Source organism: Carcharodon carcharias, chromosome 1 (assembly GCF_017639515.1).
Source record: "Carcharodon carcharias isolate sCarCar2 chromosome 1, sCarCar2.pri, whole genome shotgun sequence".
Lineage (NCBI taxonomy): Eukaryota > Metazoa > Chordata > Chondrichthyes > Lamniformes > Lamnidae > Carcharodon > Carcharodon carcharias.
Genome location: NC_054467.1, coordinates 144107845 through 144121208, shown reverse-complemented (window position 1 = coordinate 144121208; position 13364 = coordinate 144107845).

The window sequence follows — 13364 nt, the reverse complement described above, 5'->3', positions numbered from 1 at the left end:
ATAACTTTACATTTAGACTTCTGTGTTCGAGGAAGAAGCAATATGTAAAGTTTCGTCACTTTATAGCTTGCAGATTTTCTTGATTAATTTTTTTTAAATTGCCATTACTTTAGATATACCTTGTTTTTGCACATTGCTTGACAGGTAGCATCTCCAAGTTAAAAATCCCAAAATGAGAAAAATGAGTTTAAACTCCCAAACACCGGGCCATGAGAGTTAAGTTCTTAACTAATTAAGCTTACTGGAATAACTTTGACTTTGCACAATAGGAAATTGGCAGCCCTTTTTACATTGAATGGTTGACAGAGTGGTCGCAGACCAGACTGCATCGCAAGCAGAGTGCAAAAGTTGGGAATTTGGTGTAAGTAAGAATTCAGTGCTGAGGAAAGTGTTGCCTTTTGTCTCCAGTACTTATGGTGGTTCATTTTATAAGTAAATATTTCATTTAATCTGCCTATAACTTAAAGTAATTAGCTAAAAATGAAAAACTATAGCATATATGTGTACTGATTATTTAAATAAATAAAACAGGTTTTCTGTGGTGGCAGAGCAGGCGGTGTGGTGCAACTGTAGCATGTAAGAGTTGGTGGTGAGCATTGTTATCCTGGACAACCACATCTGCAGCAGGTGTGTGCATTTCAAGGAACTTCAGGGCTTGTTGAGGAGAAGTCCAAAGTGCAGCCTTTTTCCCGGATGGAGACAGGAGGAATTGGCTGTCTGCAGAACGGAGGTATGCAGTGAACTTAAATAATTAAAAGAGCTAGGGTCCAAATTAAATAGAACCGCTAAGATAATAATCTCTTGATTACTACCTGAGACATGAGAATTGGCATAGGATTAAGCCAATGGGGGATTGGATGTGTCACTCGAAGTCTGGTGTGAGAAAGAGGGGTTTTAAATCATGGGGAACTAACATCAGTACTGGGGAAAGAGGAAGCTTTGCCCCTGAGACAGGCTCCACCTAAACCTGAAAATGCTGGAAAAACTCAGTAGGCCTGGCAGTGTCTGTGGAGAGAGAAACAGCTAACGTTTCAAGTCCGTATGACTCTTCTTCAGATGCTCTAAACGTTAATTGTTTCTCTCTCCACAGATGGTGTCAGAGCTACTGAGTTTTTCCAATGTTTTCAGATTTCAGATTATACATCAGATTTCCAGCATCCACAGTATTTTGTTTTTACCTACTTAAACCAGGCTGGGATCAATGCCCTAGCAAAGGACCAGGCCTGTAAGTAGGGCTTTAAATTAAATAGATGGGGAGGGGGGAGCGGGAGTGCGTGGTGAAGTGTGGGAGCTTCAAGTGAGGGGAAATTTATAAAAATAAAGAGAAGGGTCAATGCCAGAGTAAAGTAGCATTTAGGGTAAAAAGAAGCAGAGTGTGAAAGGCTACAAAGAGATGTCGACAAGTTTAATGAGTTGGCAACAAGATGGCAGATGAAATACAATGTGGGGAAGTGTGAGGATATTCACTTTGGTCATAAGAATAGAAAAGCAGAATATTTTTTAAAAGACGTTAACATTCTAAATGCTGATGTTCAGGCTGACTTGGGTGTGCTTGTACAAGGAACACAGAATTTAGCATGTAGGTACAGCAAGCAATTAGGAAGACAAACGGTATGTTGGCCTTTAATGCAAGGGGATTGGAGTGCAAAAATAATGAAGTCTTGGTACACTTGAGCAGGTTTTGGTGAGCCCATGGGTAGAGTTGTCTGTGCCTGCTGGCTTCGGGCATCATGGCGGGTGTGAGCAGACAAAATGGTGGGAAGGCCAAAATTCGGTTTCATGTTTCATGTTGTTGTGAAACAAGTTTGCAATCGTCGGCTCCACCCGTCAATGGTGGACCACGTTCCCCCCACGCCCCCCACCCACCCACACTGGATCATCTGAGCGCGTCGGCATGCATGTTTCACAACAGCATTTATAAGGCGTGCACTTCGAGGGGAACGCAGAGGTGAGTGCACAGTAACATTGCGCAGTGCTCGTTGGGCCTCAAGGTTGAGGCAACACCCTTTCAGGCGAGGGCACAGGGAAGTCGCTTTTTCCCTGCTGGCTGTCAGTGAGGTGACAGGGCAAGTGTTGCCCTGCAGTTGAGTTGAGCTGGGGGTTGGGGGTGGAGTGGGGCAAGGGCTGCACTCTGATTCAGGAGAGCTGTGATGGTGCAAGGACTGTACTCTAGTTGAGGCGAGTTGCGTTGGGAGGGTTGCAAGGGCTGCACTCCAGTTGATTGTAGTGCACAAGCACATGTGGGGTTGGGGGGGTTGGGGTGGGTTGCTTGGGATGGAAGTGGCTATGCGTCAGGAACACCTGGTATAAAGTGACCATTTCTCCACAGCTGATACAGTTCAGACATAACCACATTGACATTTTTGGAGTTGGGCTTCCACCTTATCTGCCCATACAAGCAATGTAGAGGCCTGTGCAAATTAATGAGTGTTTTAGTGGACTGAAGAACATGATTGCACACTGTGTACAATCTCCTTGCGAAAGCTGGCCATGAGGAAGACTTTGATGAGGGTGAGAATGAAGAGGACCTTGGAAGCGATGATGATGGTCATGAGGCTATTGCACTAGCCACATGAGGCAGGCGCACATGGGAGGCCCTCATAGCTGCTAAATTCATGAAGGATGATGACGACATGCAGTGAGGAGACACCATAGATCCTCACATTGCATCTGTGAATGTTTGACTCCAGTCTGACTTATGGCAGTACACATAACCTGTGATAAGGCCCCTATCATGGAGACACAAGGAGGACCTAATCATAACTAGAATCCAGGAGGATGATGACGACATCACTGAGGACACTCCATAGATCTTCACATTGTCTCTGTGAATGTCTGACTCCTGTCTGGCTGAGGGCAGCTCATTTGCACTCTGTGATCAGAGTCACATGAAGGGACATGTTTTTTTAAATTTTTACCGTCCTGATAAATTTTTTAAAAAACACTTCAATCTCCCTGATCAGCTACATGCCTCAGGGAGACTGAAGCACTCTTTTGCCCAATCTCGCTCCTCCCCCTACCCACGCAGGTAGTGCTGAGCACTGCCACTTGCGATCCATGCAGGGCGGGCCTTAATTGGCCCGTTTGCATGAAATCACAGAACAGAGCCAATCATGGGCAGCGGTCAGCTTCCTGACCACCCCAGCCTGTTCCCGCCAAGCCTGCCTGACGAGGAAAAATTCTGGCCAATGTAGATGTGATTAACACCCTTGCCTGCACTGTGCAACTACATCTTCTTAACTTTGGTTTAAAGTTTGTAAGTTTCCTTTAAACTTTGTCCTTAGTTTTACAGCTGACCTGAATTAGGGGCTGTGCTTGATTTATCCTTCATTTTGTTAATTTAGCTTAACTGTTTAAACTCTAAAAGAGTTACATCTTCTTAACCTTCCTAACCATGCTGCTATATCTTGGTGCTCCCCCAACATCCACAGCGGAAGTGGAAGCAGCCTGCTGACTGTTACACTTGTCTGTGATGATGTTGACGGGCGTCTTCTGTAGGGCTGAGACCTGGAAGGCCCCGGCCTGTTTTCGGGGTCCTGTAGTGTGGCAGTGGCACCCTCCTTGGCCTGTGGAGCTGGGACTGCTTGGGTCACAGGGAGATGACCAAATCCAGAGCCTCCTCATCTGACTCGCACTCAGCAGATTTTTGGTCTCCAGCAGTCCTTCAAGTGCCAAAAATCTGGAAAGTCCTTGCTGCCACCTGCTGTGAATCAGACAGCATGGTGTGCTTACTGGATTGTGACTCCAAGGCTACTCTAGAACTAAGTCCCACTGAGGTATGTTTCTCTATGGTGGTGGAGGGTATGGGTGAGCACTGTGATGGGTCTTCAATTGGAGATTCAGCAGATTCCTCTTCCAAGGTGTCTTTGGGGCTTGAGTCGAGGACCTGGGTCGTGGACTCCCTCGGCTGTTTCCCAGATGTACCTGTGAATGCAAGAGGAGATAATTGGTGCATGGCAATGACCTGTGGAACAGGATACACCACTCATGGCATGGTTTTCTGATGGATGTTGCATCGCTGGATCCTCACTTGGTAGAGCAGCACTGACCTCACCGTCAGCACAGGAACGGTCCAGATCTTCCCCGGCCAACTGTATGACTCTTTTCAAAGTCCATTAGACCTTTGATTTCAGCATTCCTCCACCAGCCTGTGATCTCTCCCTCTTGATGTTTGCCAGCTTGTCCTGAATAGAGATAGAAAGAGTGTAAACAGGACACCTGCCCAGCCAGATAAGGATGCCTGGCATGTGCGTGGTACCACGGACAGGATTTGGACAATGAAGTTGTGTGTGAGAGAATGAATGGTGATGTCCCTTGAACTGGCAGTGTGTGAGGGGCCTGTGGATGTGTGATGCATTTATAAGTTTGTGCGTTGAGAGTGATGAGAAGAGTGACTTACCCTGGAGTAACGGAGGAGATCCTTCATCCTCTTTCGACACTGGGTGGCTGTCATTTTTGGGAGGACGTTGGCACTGCCTCCCAAGCCGGATTGTTGATGTTGCTGGCCCTCCTGCGGCCAGAGCAGTGGTAGAGGACATCACAGCAGGCCTCCACGGTGTCCAAAAGATATTTCAGGGATACGTCACTGAATCAAGGGGCTGCAGCCTTCTTGCCTTTTGGAGCCAAGTCTTCTGTGCAGCAGGCATAGGCTGGAAGCACTGAGAGGTGTGGCCTGCTGCACTTTAAATGTAATACCCGGTATGAGGAAGTGGTGGTCGAAACCGCGTGTTTCCCAGGAATGCATGATTAATGAGGCGAGATTGGGACAATTCGGCATGACAAGCCACCATTGCAGCCAGCAATGTTCTTTTTCCTGCATGCTACCTCACTTAGTGCAAGTCTGGGATAACTCCGTCCCACACTTGGAGTACCATGTGCATAATTTTGGCCTCCAAAGGAAGTTATACTTGCATTAGAGACAATGCATCGAAGGTTCATTAAGTTGGTTTCTATGATAAGAGCCTGAATAAATTGGGCCTATAAATGCTGTAGTTTAGAAGGATGAGACATGATCTCATTGTAACATACAAGATCCTGAAGGGGCTTGACAGGTTAGACACTGGGGTTGCTTTCATTGGTTGGGGAATCTAAAACACGAGGCCACAGTCTCAGGATAAGAGGTCATTAAGGGGAGGTCATGCCTGACAAATCTGTTAGAATTCTTTGAGGAAGTAACGAGCAGGTTAGACAAAGGAAAGCCAATGGATGTTATCTACTTGGACTTCCAGAAGGCCTTTGACAAGATGCCACACAGGAGGCTGCTCAGTAGGATAACGGCCCATGGTGTTAGAGGCAAGGTACTAGCATGGATAGAAGATTGGCTGCCTGGCAGGAGGCACAGAGTGGGGATAAGGGGGTCCTTCTCAGGCCGGTGACCAGTGGAGTTCCGCAGGGGTCAGTGTTGAGACCACAACTTTTCATTTTATATATTAATGATCTAGATGAAGGAACTGAGGGCATCCTGGCTAAGTTTGCAGATGATACAAAGATAGGTGGAGGGACAGGTAGTATTGAGGAGGCGGGGAGGCTGCAGAAGGATTTGGACAGGTTAGGAGAATGGGCAAAGAAGTGGCAGATGGAATACAACGTGGGCAAGTGTGAGGTCATACACCTTGGTAGGAAGAATAGAGGCATAGATTATTTTCTAAATGGGGAGAGAATTCAGAAATCTGGAGTGCAAAGGGACTTGGGAGTCCTAGTCCAGGATTCTCTTAAGGTTAACTTGCAAGTTGAGTCAGTAGTTAGAAATGCAAATGCAATGTTGGCATTTATTTTGAGAGGACTAGAATATAAAAGCAGGGATGTGCTGCTGAATCTTTATAAGGCTCTGAATATTGTGAGCAATTTTGGGCCCCTTATCTCAGGAAGGATGTGCTGGCCCTGGAGAGGATCCAGAGGAAGTTCACAAGAATGATCCCAGGAATGAAAGACTTAACATATGAGGAACATTTGAGGACTCTGGGTCTATACTCGATGGAGTTTAGAAGGATGAGGGGGGATCTGATTGAAACTTACAGAATACTGAAAGGGCTGGATAGAGTGGATGTGGGAAAGATATTTCCATTAGTAGGAGAGACTAGGACCTGAGGGCACAGCCTCAGAGTAAAGGGAAGACATTTTAGAACAGAGATGAGGAGAAAATTCTTCAGCCAGAGAGTGGTGAATCTAGGGAATTCATTGCCACAGAAGGCTGTGGAGGCCAGGTCATTGAGTGTATTTAAGACCGAGATAGATAGGTTCTTGATTGGTAAGGGGATCAAAGGTTATGGGGAGAAGGCGGGAGAATAGGGTTGAGAAACTTATCAGCCATGATTAAATGGCGGAGCAGACTCGACCAGCCGAATAGCCTAATTTCTGCTCCTATGTCTTATGGTCTTATGGTCTTATGGTCAGTCATTTAGGATTGAGCTGAAGGGAAATGTCTTCATTTAAAAATTTGTGAATCTTTGGAATTCTCTATCCCAGAGGGTTGTGGATGATCCATTGTTGAGCATATTTAAAGCTGAGATAAACAGATTTTTGCTCTCTCAAGGAATCAAGGGATATTGAGAGGGTAGGAAAGTGGAGTTGAGGCAGAAGATCAGCCATGATTGTATTGAATGGCAGGGCACACTCAAGGGGCTTTATGGTTTATTCCTGCTCCTATTTCTTATATTGTTATGTTATTAGGAAGGGACAAAATGTTTACTGCTAATGGTGTGTCAAAGAATAAGGTCAAATCAGGAAAAATGGTAAAATCATAAAATTAAAGGCACTTTATCTGAAATCGCAAAACATTCATAACAAGATAGATAAATCAATGGCATAGATTGAGACCAGTGAATTGGATCTAATAACCATTACAGAGCTGTGGTTGCATATATAGTGACCAAATTTAGGAACTAAATAATCCAGACTTCTTCACATTTCAAAAAGAGAAACAAAATAGAAATGCAAGGGTTTGGAGGTGGAGATTGGTGGGGTGGGAGGATGGTGGGTGTGATCTTAATAAGAAGGGATGACATGAAAGCACTTCTGAGGAAAGATCTTGACCAAGAAGAGCAGGAAGCTGAATCATTGTGGGTGGAGATAAGAAATAACAAGGGTCAGAAAACACTTGTTGGAGTAATTTATAAGCCCCATAATGAAACTGTTGGATGGATTATTAATCAAGAAATAAGATAAGTAATTCTGGATCCCTTCGACGTTGATACAGGATAAATTTTAATGGACAATAAGGAAATGGCAAAGGCATTAAACAAATATTTTGTGCAGAATTTTTCAAGCCCCAGGGTGGTAGCCTGGGAGGCAGAATCTTGGAAAACAGCATGAACCCTCATCGGGATGGCTCCCCAGCACAGTCCCACTGTGAGGGAACTTTCCAGGGGAAGGAAATTGGATTCGGATTGGACGCCTGCAGAACAGGACCAGCTCAGCAATTTTACTGCAGGCCGCCTCCTAATAGGCTGTTGCCGGGCTTGCCAACTAATTAAGGTCAGCAAACGGAATATCGAAACTGCCAATCCAGTCATAGGCCAGCAGCTCTACTGTCTCAGCAGCCCCACCAGGTGAGACGGGCAATGTTGAGGCAGGTCAGGGATTGAAAGGGTGCCTTAACATGTTGGCAGCCTTGGACTTATACGTTGAAAATTTAAGATCAGAGGAGCAAAGCAGGCAAGTAACTCTGGATAGCCTTAGCCTGATGGGGGTTTGGGAGAGGCCTTCCCAGCCTCTCTTTGGGGCATAGAGTTTCCAGCTCCAGTGGCCTCATGGAGGCCATCACTACAGACTTGATGTCTACCAGTCAATTTAAAAGATTAAAGGTACTATTAAGGGCAATTATCCCAGCCCACTAGCAAAATTCAGCAGCCAAGCAGCCATCTCACCTAGTGTGACCATACCAAGCTTTTCTTGCTGTATACTATCCAAACTATTTGCTTCAAGAAGTATCTTCCATCGATGCTGGCCTTATATTACAGCTAAGAACACAGGGAATAGCTGCCTACCTCAGATTTGTATATATTCAATGACTGAGCATCCACTGGATTAGAGTGTTCCAAAGATTCACAGCCATCTGTGTGAAAACAAATTCTCATCTCGGTCAGAAATGGTCCGCCCCAATCCTAAGATGATGTCCCCTGGTTCTAGGGACCCAATGATTGCCAATTTCCTCCTTATACTCCAACTGTGTACTTGTCTTGTTTTACTTACAGGGTTATCCACACGGTGTGCAGACCATACACACTGGAAAAGAGCCGTTTCTTGTGCAAAATGACTCTTTATAGCTTTTGAGTTGGATTAATTGTTTGCGTGTTTCACCTACAGGAGTTACTGGCCTCACTGGCAATCCGTCCCTGGGAAATCCGGACTGAGTTGGAAAGATGTCGGGTTACCGACCTGACAACTGTATTTTGCGAATTTTTTAATCTACCCATCCCTGATCCTACATCCAGCTGCCTAGTAAAATTCTACCCAAATAACGTATAAAGAGATATGGATAGATTAAGTGAGAAGGCAAGAAAGTAACAGGTGGAGTACAAAGTGGGGCAATGTGAAATTATTCATTTTGGTGGGAAGAATAGAAAGAAACTAAAATATTTTAAATGGTGAGAAACTATTAAATGTTAATATTCAGAGGGATTTGGGTGTTCTTGTACAAGAAACACAGAAAGTGAACACACGGGAACAGCAAGCAATTAGGAAGGAAAATGGCATAGTGGCCTTTATTGCAAGGGTGTTGGAGTACAAGAATAAGGAAGTCTTGATAAAATACAGGGCTTTGGTGAGAGCACACCAGGAGTATTGCACACAATTTTGCTTTCTATACCTAAGAAAGGATTTATGTTCCTTGCGGTGACTGCAACAAAGGTTCATTAGATTGATTCCTGGGATGAGAGGTTTGTCCTATGAAGACAGATTGGGTAAATTGGGCTTATATACTCTGGAGTTTAGAAGAATGGGAGGTGATCTCGCTGAGTGGGCTTGACAGCGTAGATGCCAAGAGGCTGTTTCCCCTGGGTGGGGAACCTAGAACTAGGGGACATCATCTCAGGATAGGGCGTGGGCCATTTCTGACCAAGATGAGAATATTTTTCACACAGAAGTGTGTGAATCTTTGGAGCTCTCTAATCCAGAGGGCTGTGGATGCTCAGTCATTGAATATATACAAAGCTGAGGTGGACAGATTTTTGGGTTTAAGGGAAATCATGGGATATGGGGATTGGGCAGAAAACTGGAGATGTGGTCAAAAGTCAGCCATGATCTTATCAAGTGGCAGAACAGGACCGAGGGGCTTTATGGCTATTACAGCTCCTATTTCCTATGTTCTTCTCGCTTATGATTTTAATTTTCTAAAGTATGTTTATTGCACAAATTTAAAATTACCCTCAACTGTGTTTATTCCCAGAAATTTGTAATATTTAATGTGGCATATTGAAAAATGTTCACAAACATGGAGAAATTGCAATGCTTTTAATAAACAAATGCCTTAGCATGATTGAAAAAATGTGAAGCACTAATGTGGGTGTGAATATTGGCTAAGTTACATTATTTTCCATAATTAAAGGTCTGAAAAGTCATAAAATTCTCTGCAAAGGCTAACTACAGTTTATTACACTTACTCCTCCTTTTATCTCCATTTAACTGTATGAATATTTCCAGTAACACTTTATACAGCCCATTTTACAGACGTAAATCTATTTGTTTTTTCAAGTAACACAACTAACCAATCAATGAATATTGATTACTTTTGTTGTTACATTTTAGAGATCAAAAACATTAGAAGAGAATTTGATGGGAACGGAACTGAAGCAGTGGACCATGGTTACACAATGCACAGAATTTATAGGTACATCAAATTAACGTAAGAGTTTTGAAAACTGAGTTTTATGATAGTGGTTATAAGTAACATTCATTTTCAGCTGTGAAATAGGTTTGCTGATGAGGCTTATCCTCTGCATTTAAGATATTTGAAAAGACTATATTCACTTCAAACCTGTTCATTTAATTTGGTTGATACACTTTGGAAACCAATTGTCATGAAAAAAACGTCTCTTGGTACCCCTCTCTTCACATACCTCTGTTCTACTCCCTTCCCATCCCTTGTTCCCTATACCACCAATTTATTGATCTCTACTGGGTAATGGCTGAAATTTAGTCAGGGATAAGTTTTGCTCTGTCAGTACATCCTCACCATTCTCCGATGGCCAGGTCAGTTGGATTCAATTTGCCAGCCCAAGACATATATAAACTTTCAAAACAAAAACAGAATTACCTGGAAAAACTCAGCAGGTCTGGCAGCATCGGCGGAGAAGAAAAGAGTTGATGTTTCGAGTCCTCATGACCCTTCGACAGAACTTGAGTTCGAGTCCAAGAAAGAGTTGAAAGGTGTGTGTGTGGGGGGCGGAGAGATAGAGAGACAGAGAGGTGGAGGGGGGGGGGTGTGGTTGTAGGGACAAACAAGCAGTGATAGAAGCAGATCATCAAAAGATGTCAACGACAATAGTACAATAGAACACATAGGTGTTAAAGTTAAAGTTGGTGATATTATCTAAACGAATGTGTTAATTAAGAATGGATGGTAGGGCACTCAAGGTATAGCTCTAGTGGGTTTTTTTTTTATAATGGAAATAGGTGGGAAAAGGAAAATCTTTATAATTTATTGGAAAAAAAAAGGAAGGAGGAAACAGAAAGGGGCCCATCCCCACCCCCTTTCTGTTTCCCCCTTCCTTTTTTTTTCCAATAAATTCCCACCCCCTTTCTGTTTCCCCCTTCTTTTTTTTTCCAATAAATTATAAAGATTTTCCTTTTCCCACCTATTTCCATTATAAAAAAACCCCCACTAGAGCTATACCTTGAGTGCCCTACCATCCATTCTTAATTAGCACATTCGTTTAGATAATATCACCAACTTTAACTTTAACACCTATGTGTTCTATTGTACTATTGTCGTTGACATCTTTTGATGATCTGCTTCTATCACTGCTTGTTTGTCCCTACAACCACATCCCCCCCCCCCACCTCTCTGTCTCTCTATCTCTCCGCCCCCCACACACACACCTTAAACCAGCTTATATTTCAACTCTTTCTTGGACTCGAACTCAAGTTCTGTCGAAGGGTCATGAGGACTCGAAACGTCAACTCTTTTCTTCTCCGCCGATGCTGCCAGACCTGCTGAGTTTTCCAGGTAATTCTGTTTTTGTTTTGGATTTCCAGCATCCGCAGTTTTTTTGTTTTTATCTCTATATATAAACTTTCCGCAACTGAGGAACACACAAAGCCTCCGTCACAGTGCCTGCCTTTTACACTCTTTAGGCGGAATCTCCCTGGTCCTTTGGAGGTGGGCTTGAAGATGGTACCCAGAGAAAAGTCTGAAATATTAATCGTTACGTCAGCAAGCCAATGCATTCCTGCCTTTGGGAAGATTGCCCAGAGGTGGGTCATCGCCAGCTGCCCACCCAGAAGCAGCAGGTAGCCTAGTTGTATAATTAATACTTATTTTTGGACAGATTGGGAGTGCTGATAGGATCATCCCAGCGGCAGACGTGCCCTCCACTGAGGGCCAAGCCTGACCGGTGTCTGCAGGCGGCTTACCAGCAGCTGGCCTGGGAGCCCGCAAGGCCTCTTATATTCAGCATCCAAAGAGCCATTGCCATCAGAAGGCCACAGTTGTCACCACTCTCAATTTTATTAAAATCAGTACCCCTTCAGAGAGCACCACAAGGTGGAGGCGCCATCGTGACAACCTCCCCTCCTTCCCCCACACCACCTCAGTCCTATAGCAGCAGCACCCACCCTGGGTCTGCAGGTTCAGGAAAGTGCCCACTATCCTGAATTGGACAGTGGACCCAGAGGTGGCCTCTTAATTGGCTGCCTCTAGGAAGATCTCTCAGACTGACAACCAGTGCAGGGTCCGGACTCAGCAATGGTCCTGTCCTCCATTATTTTTTAAAGTGACAAGATTCCACCTTCCACGTGCAGGATTTTGGAGCCACTGGTTAGGCTCTGGCACCCAGTTTTCAAAAGTCAATGAAAAGCTGCTTAGGGCAAAAAGGAAAGAGGGGTCTGGGCAAGTACTCACAAAGCACAATCCTGCACACACTATTTTTGTTGACAGGTAGTTTTCTGGCTATTGTCTTTCCTGAGATCTACTGCAGCAGGCCTCTGACCCAGGTTGCAGTGATTTCCTGGCAAAGATGGACCTTGCAGGGAACCTTGCCTCTCATATAAATGATCCTATGGTTATAAATACAGCCAGAGTATTATGGCACAGCCGATATTAAATGCTGAGTTGCTCAAATCCCAAAGGGAAACTTGAAATAACTGCCACAACTATTTTTGCAATTTGTATAAATTTTGAGATGCATGCCTTGAGTTCAGAAGTATTAAGACCACCAAGTGTTATAGGTTTCTTATAAAACTAAATTAAATCTTTATTAATAGAAGAAGTGATTTTAAGCACACACATAGATCTACAAATTACTACAATGATAACTTATAAATCCCTGAGGTAATCTAATGCCCAGTTACGCTTTTGTTAAAGCAACAGGAAGACACATAGATTTTAAAAGACCCAGGCAAAGAAACTCAATACCCTGAACAATCTAATTCAAAGTGAGTTTTCTTAACTTCAGTACTTTGTAGACAGCAGCTTGGGGTTTAGATGCTGGAGATGTTTTCACAATTGTCTTAGATCTTAGAATGCCAACACTTACACACAGCCTTTTCTCCTTTATAAATATTTTCCCCTTTGAATGCAAATTCCTATTGTTTCACTATGGCCAGAATTTTCCAGCTGATGTGCGGGTGGCAGAGCCCGCACATCAGCGTTTAAGATGTCGCCTGCTGATATCACGCGAGCGTGACGACGTCAGCGCACGGCATCGTGATATTTCGGTCAGCAGGCGCGCTCAGCAGCGGGGCGTTCGCCCGCCATCAATTGAAGTCCTCATTAAGGCCCTTAACTTGCCAATTGTCCTGGATTTTGAGGGGCCTGTATGAACTTCGGGTTGGAGCATAGGCCCAAGGGGCAGGCGGGTTGGAGATTTTTTAAGAAAACTCATGCAAAGTCAGGGTATGTGGACTCAGAGGGGTTGTTCATGTTTTACACAAAGTTTTAATTGCTGAAAGTGTTTAAGAGTTGCCTGTGTGATTGTTAGCAGTTCTCATCGATTTCCAAGAGCTTTTTGTGTCCTTTGAAACCAGTCTGCAGACAATAACCTTTCTCGGGCCTGCAGCTTTCCATTTAGCCTGGGTATGGGTTCTGACCTCTCTACGGGAAGCAGCTCCCCTGAGGAGGAAGGGAGGGATAGAATAAGGAGGAGGCCAGGTATATTTCCACCTGATCCTCACAGAGGTCTCGCAGAATACTCTAGTCAAACTAGACC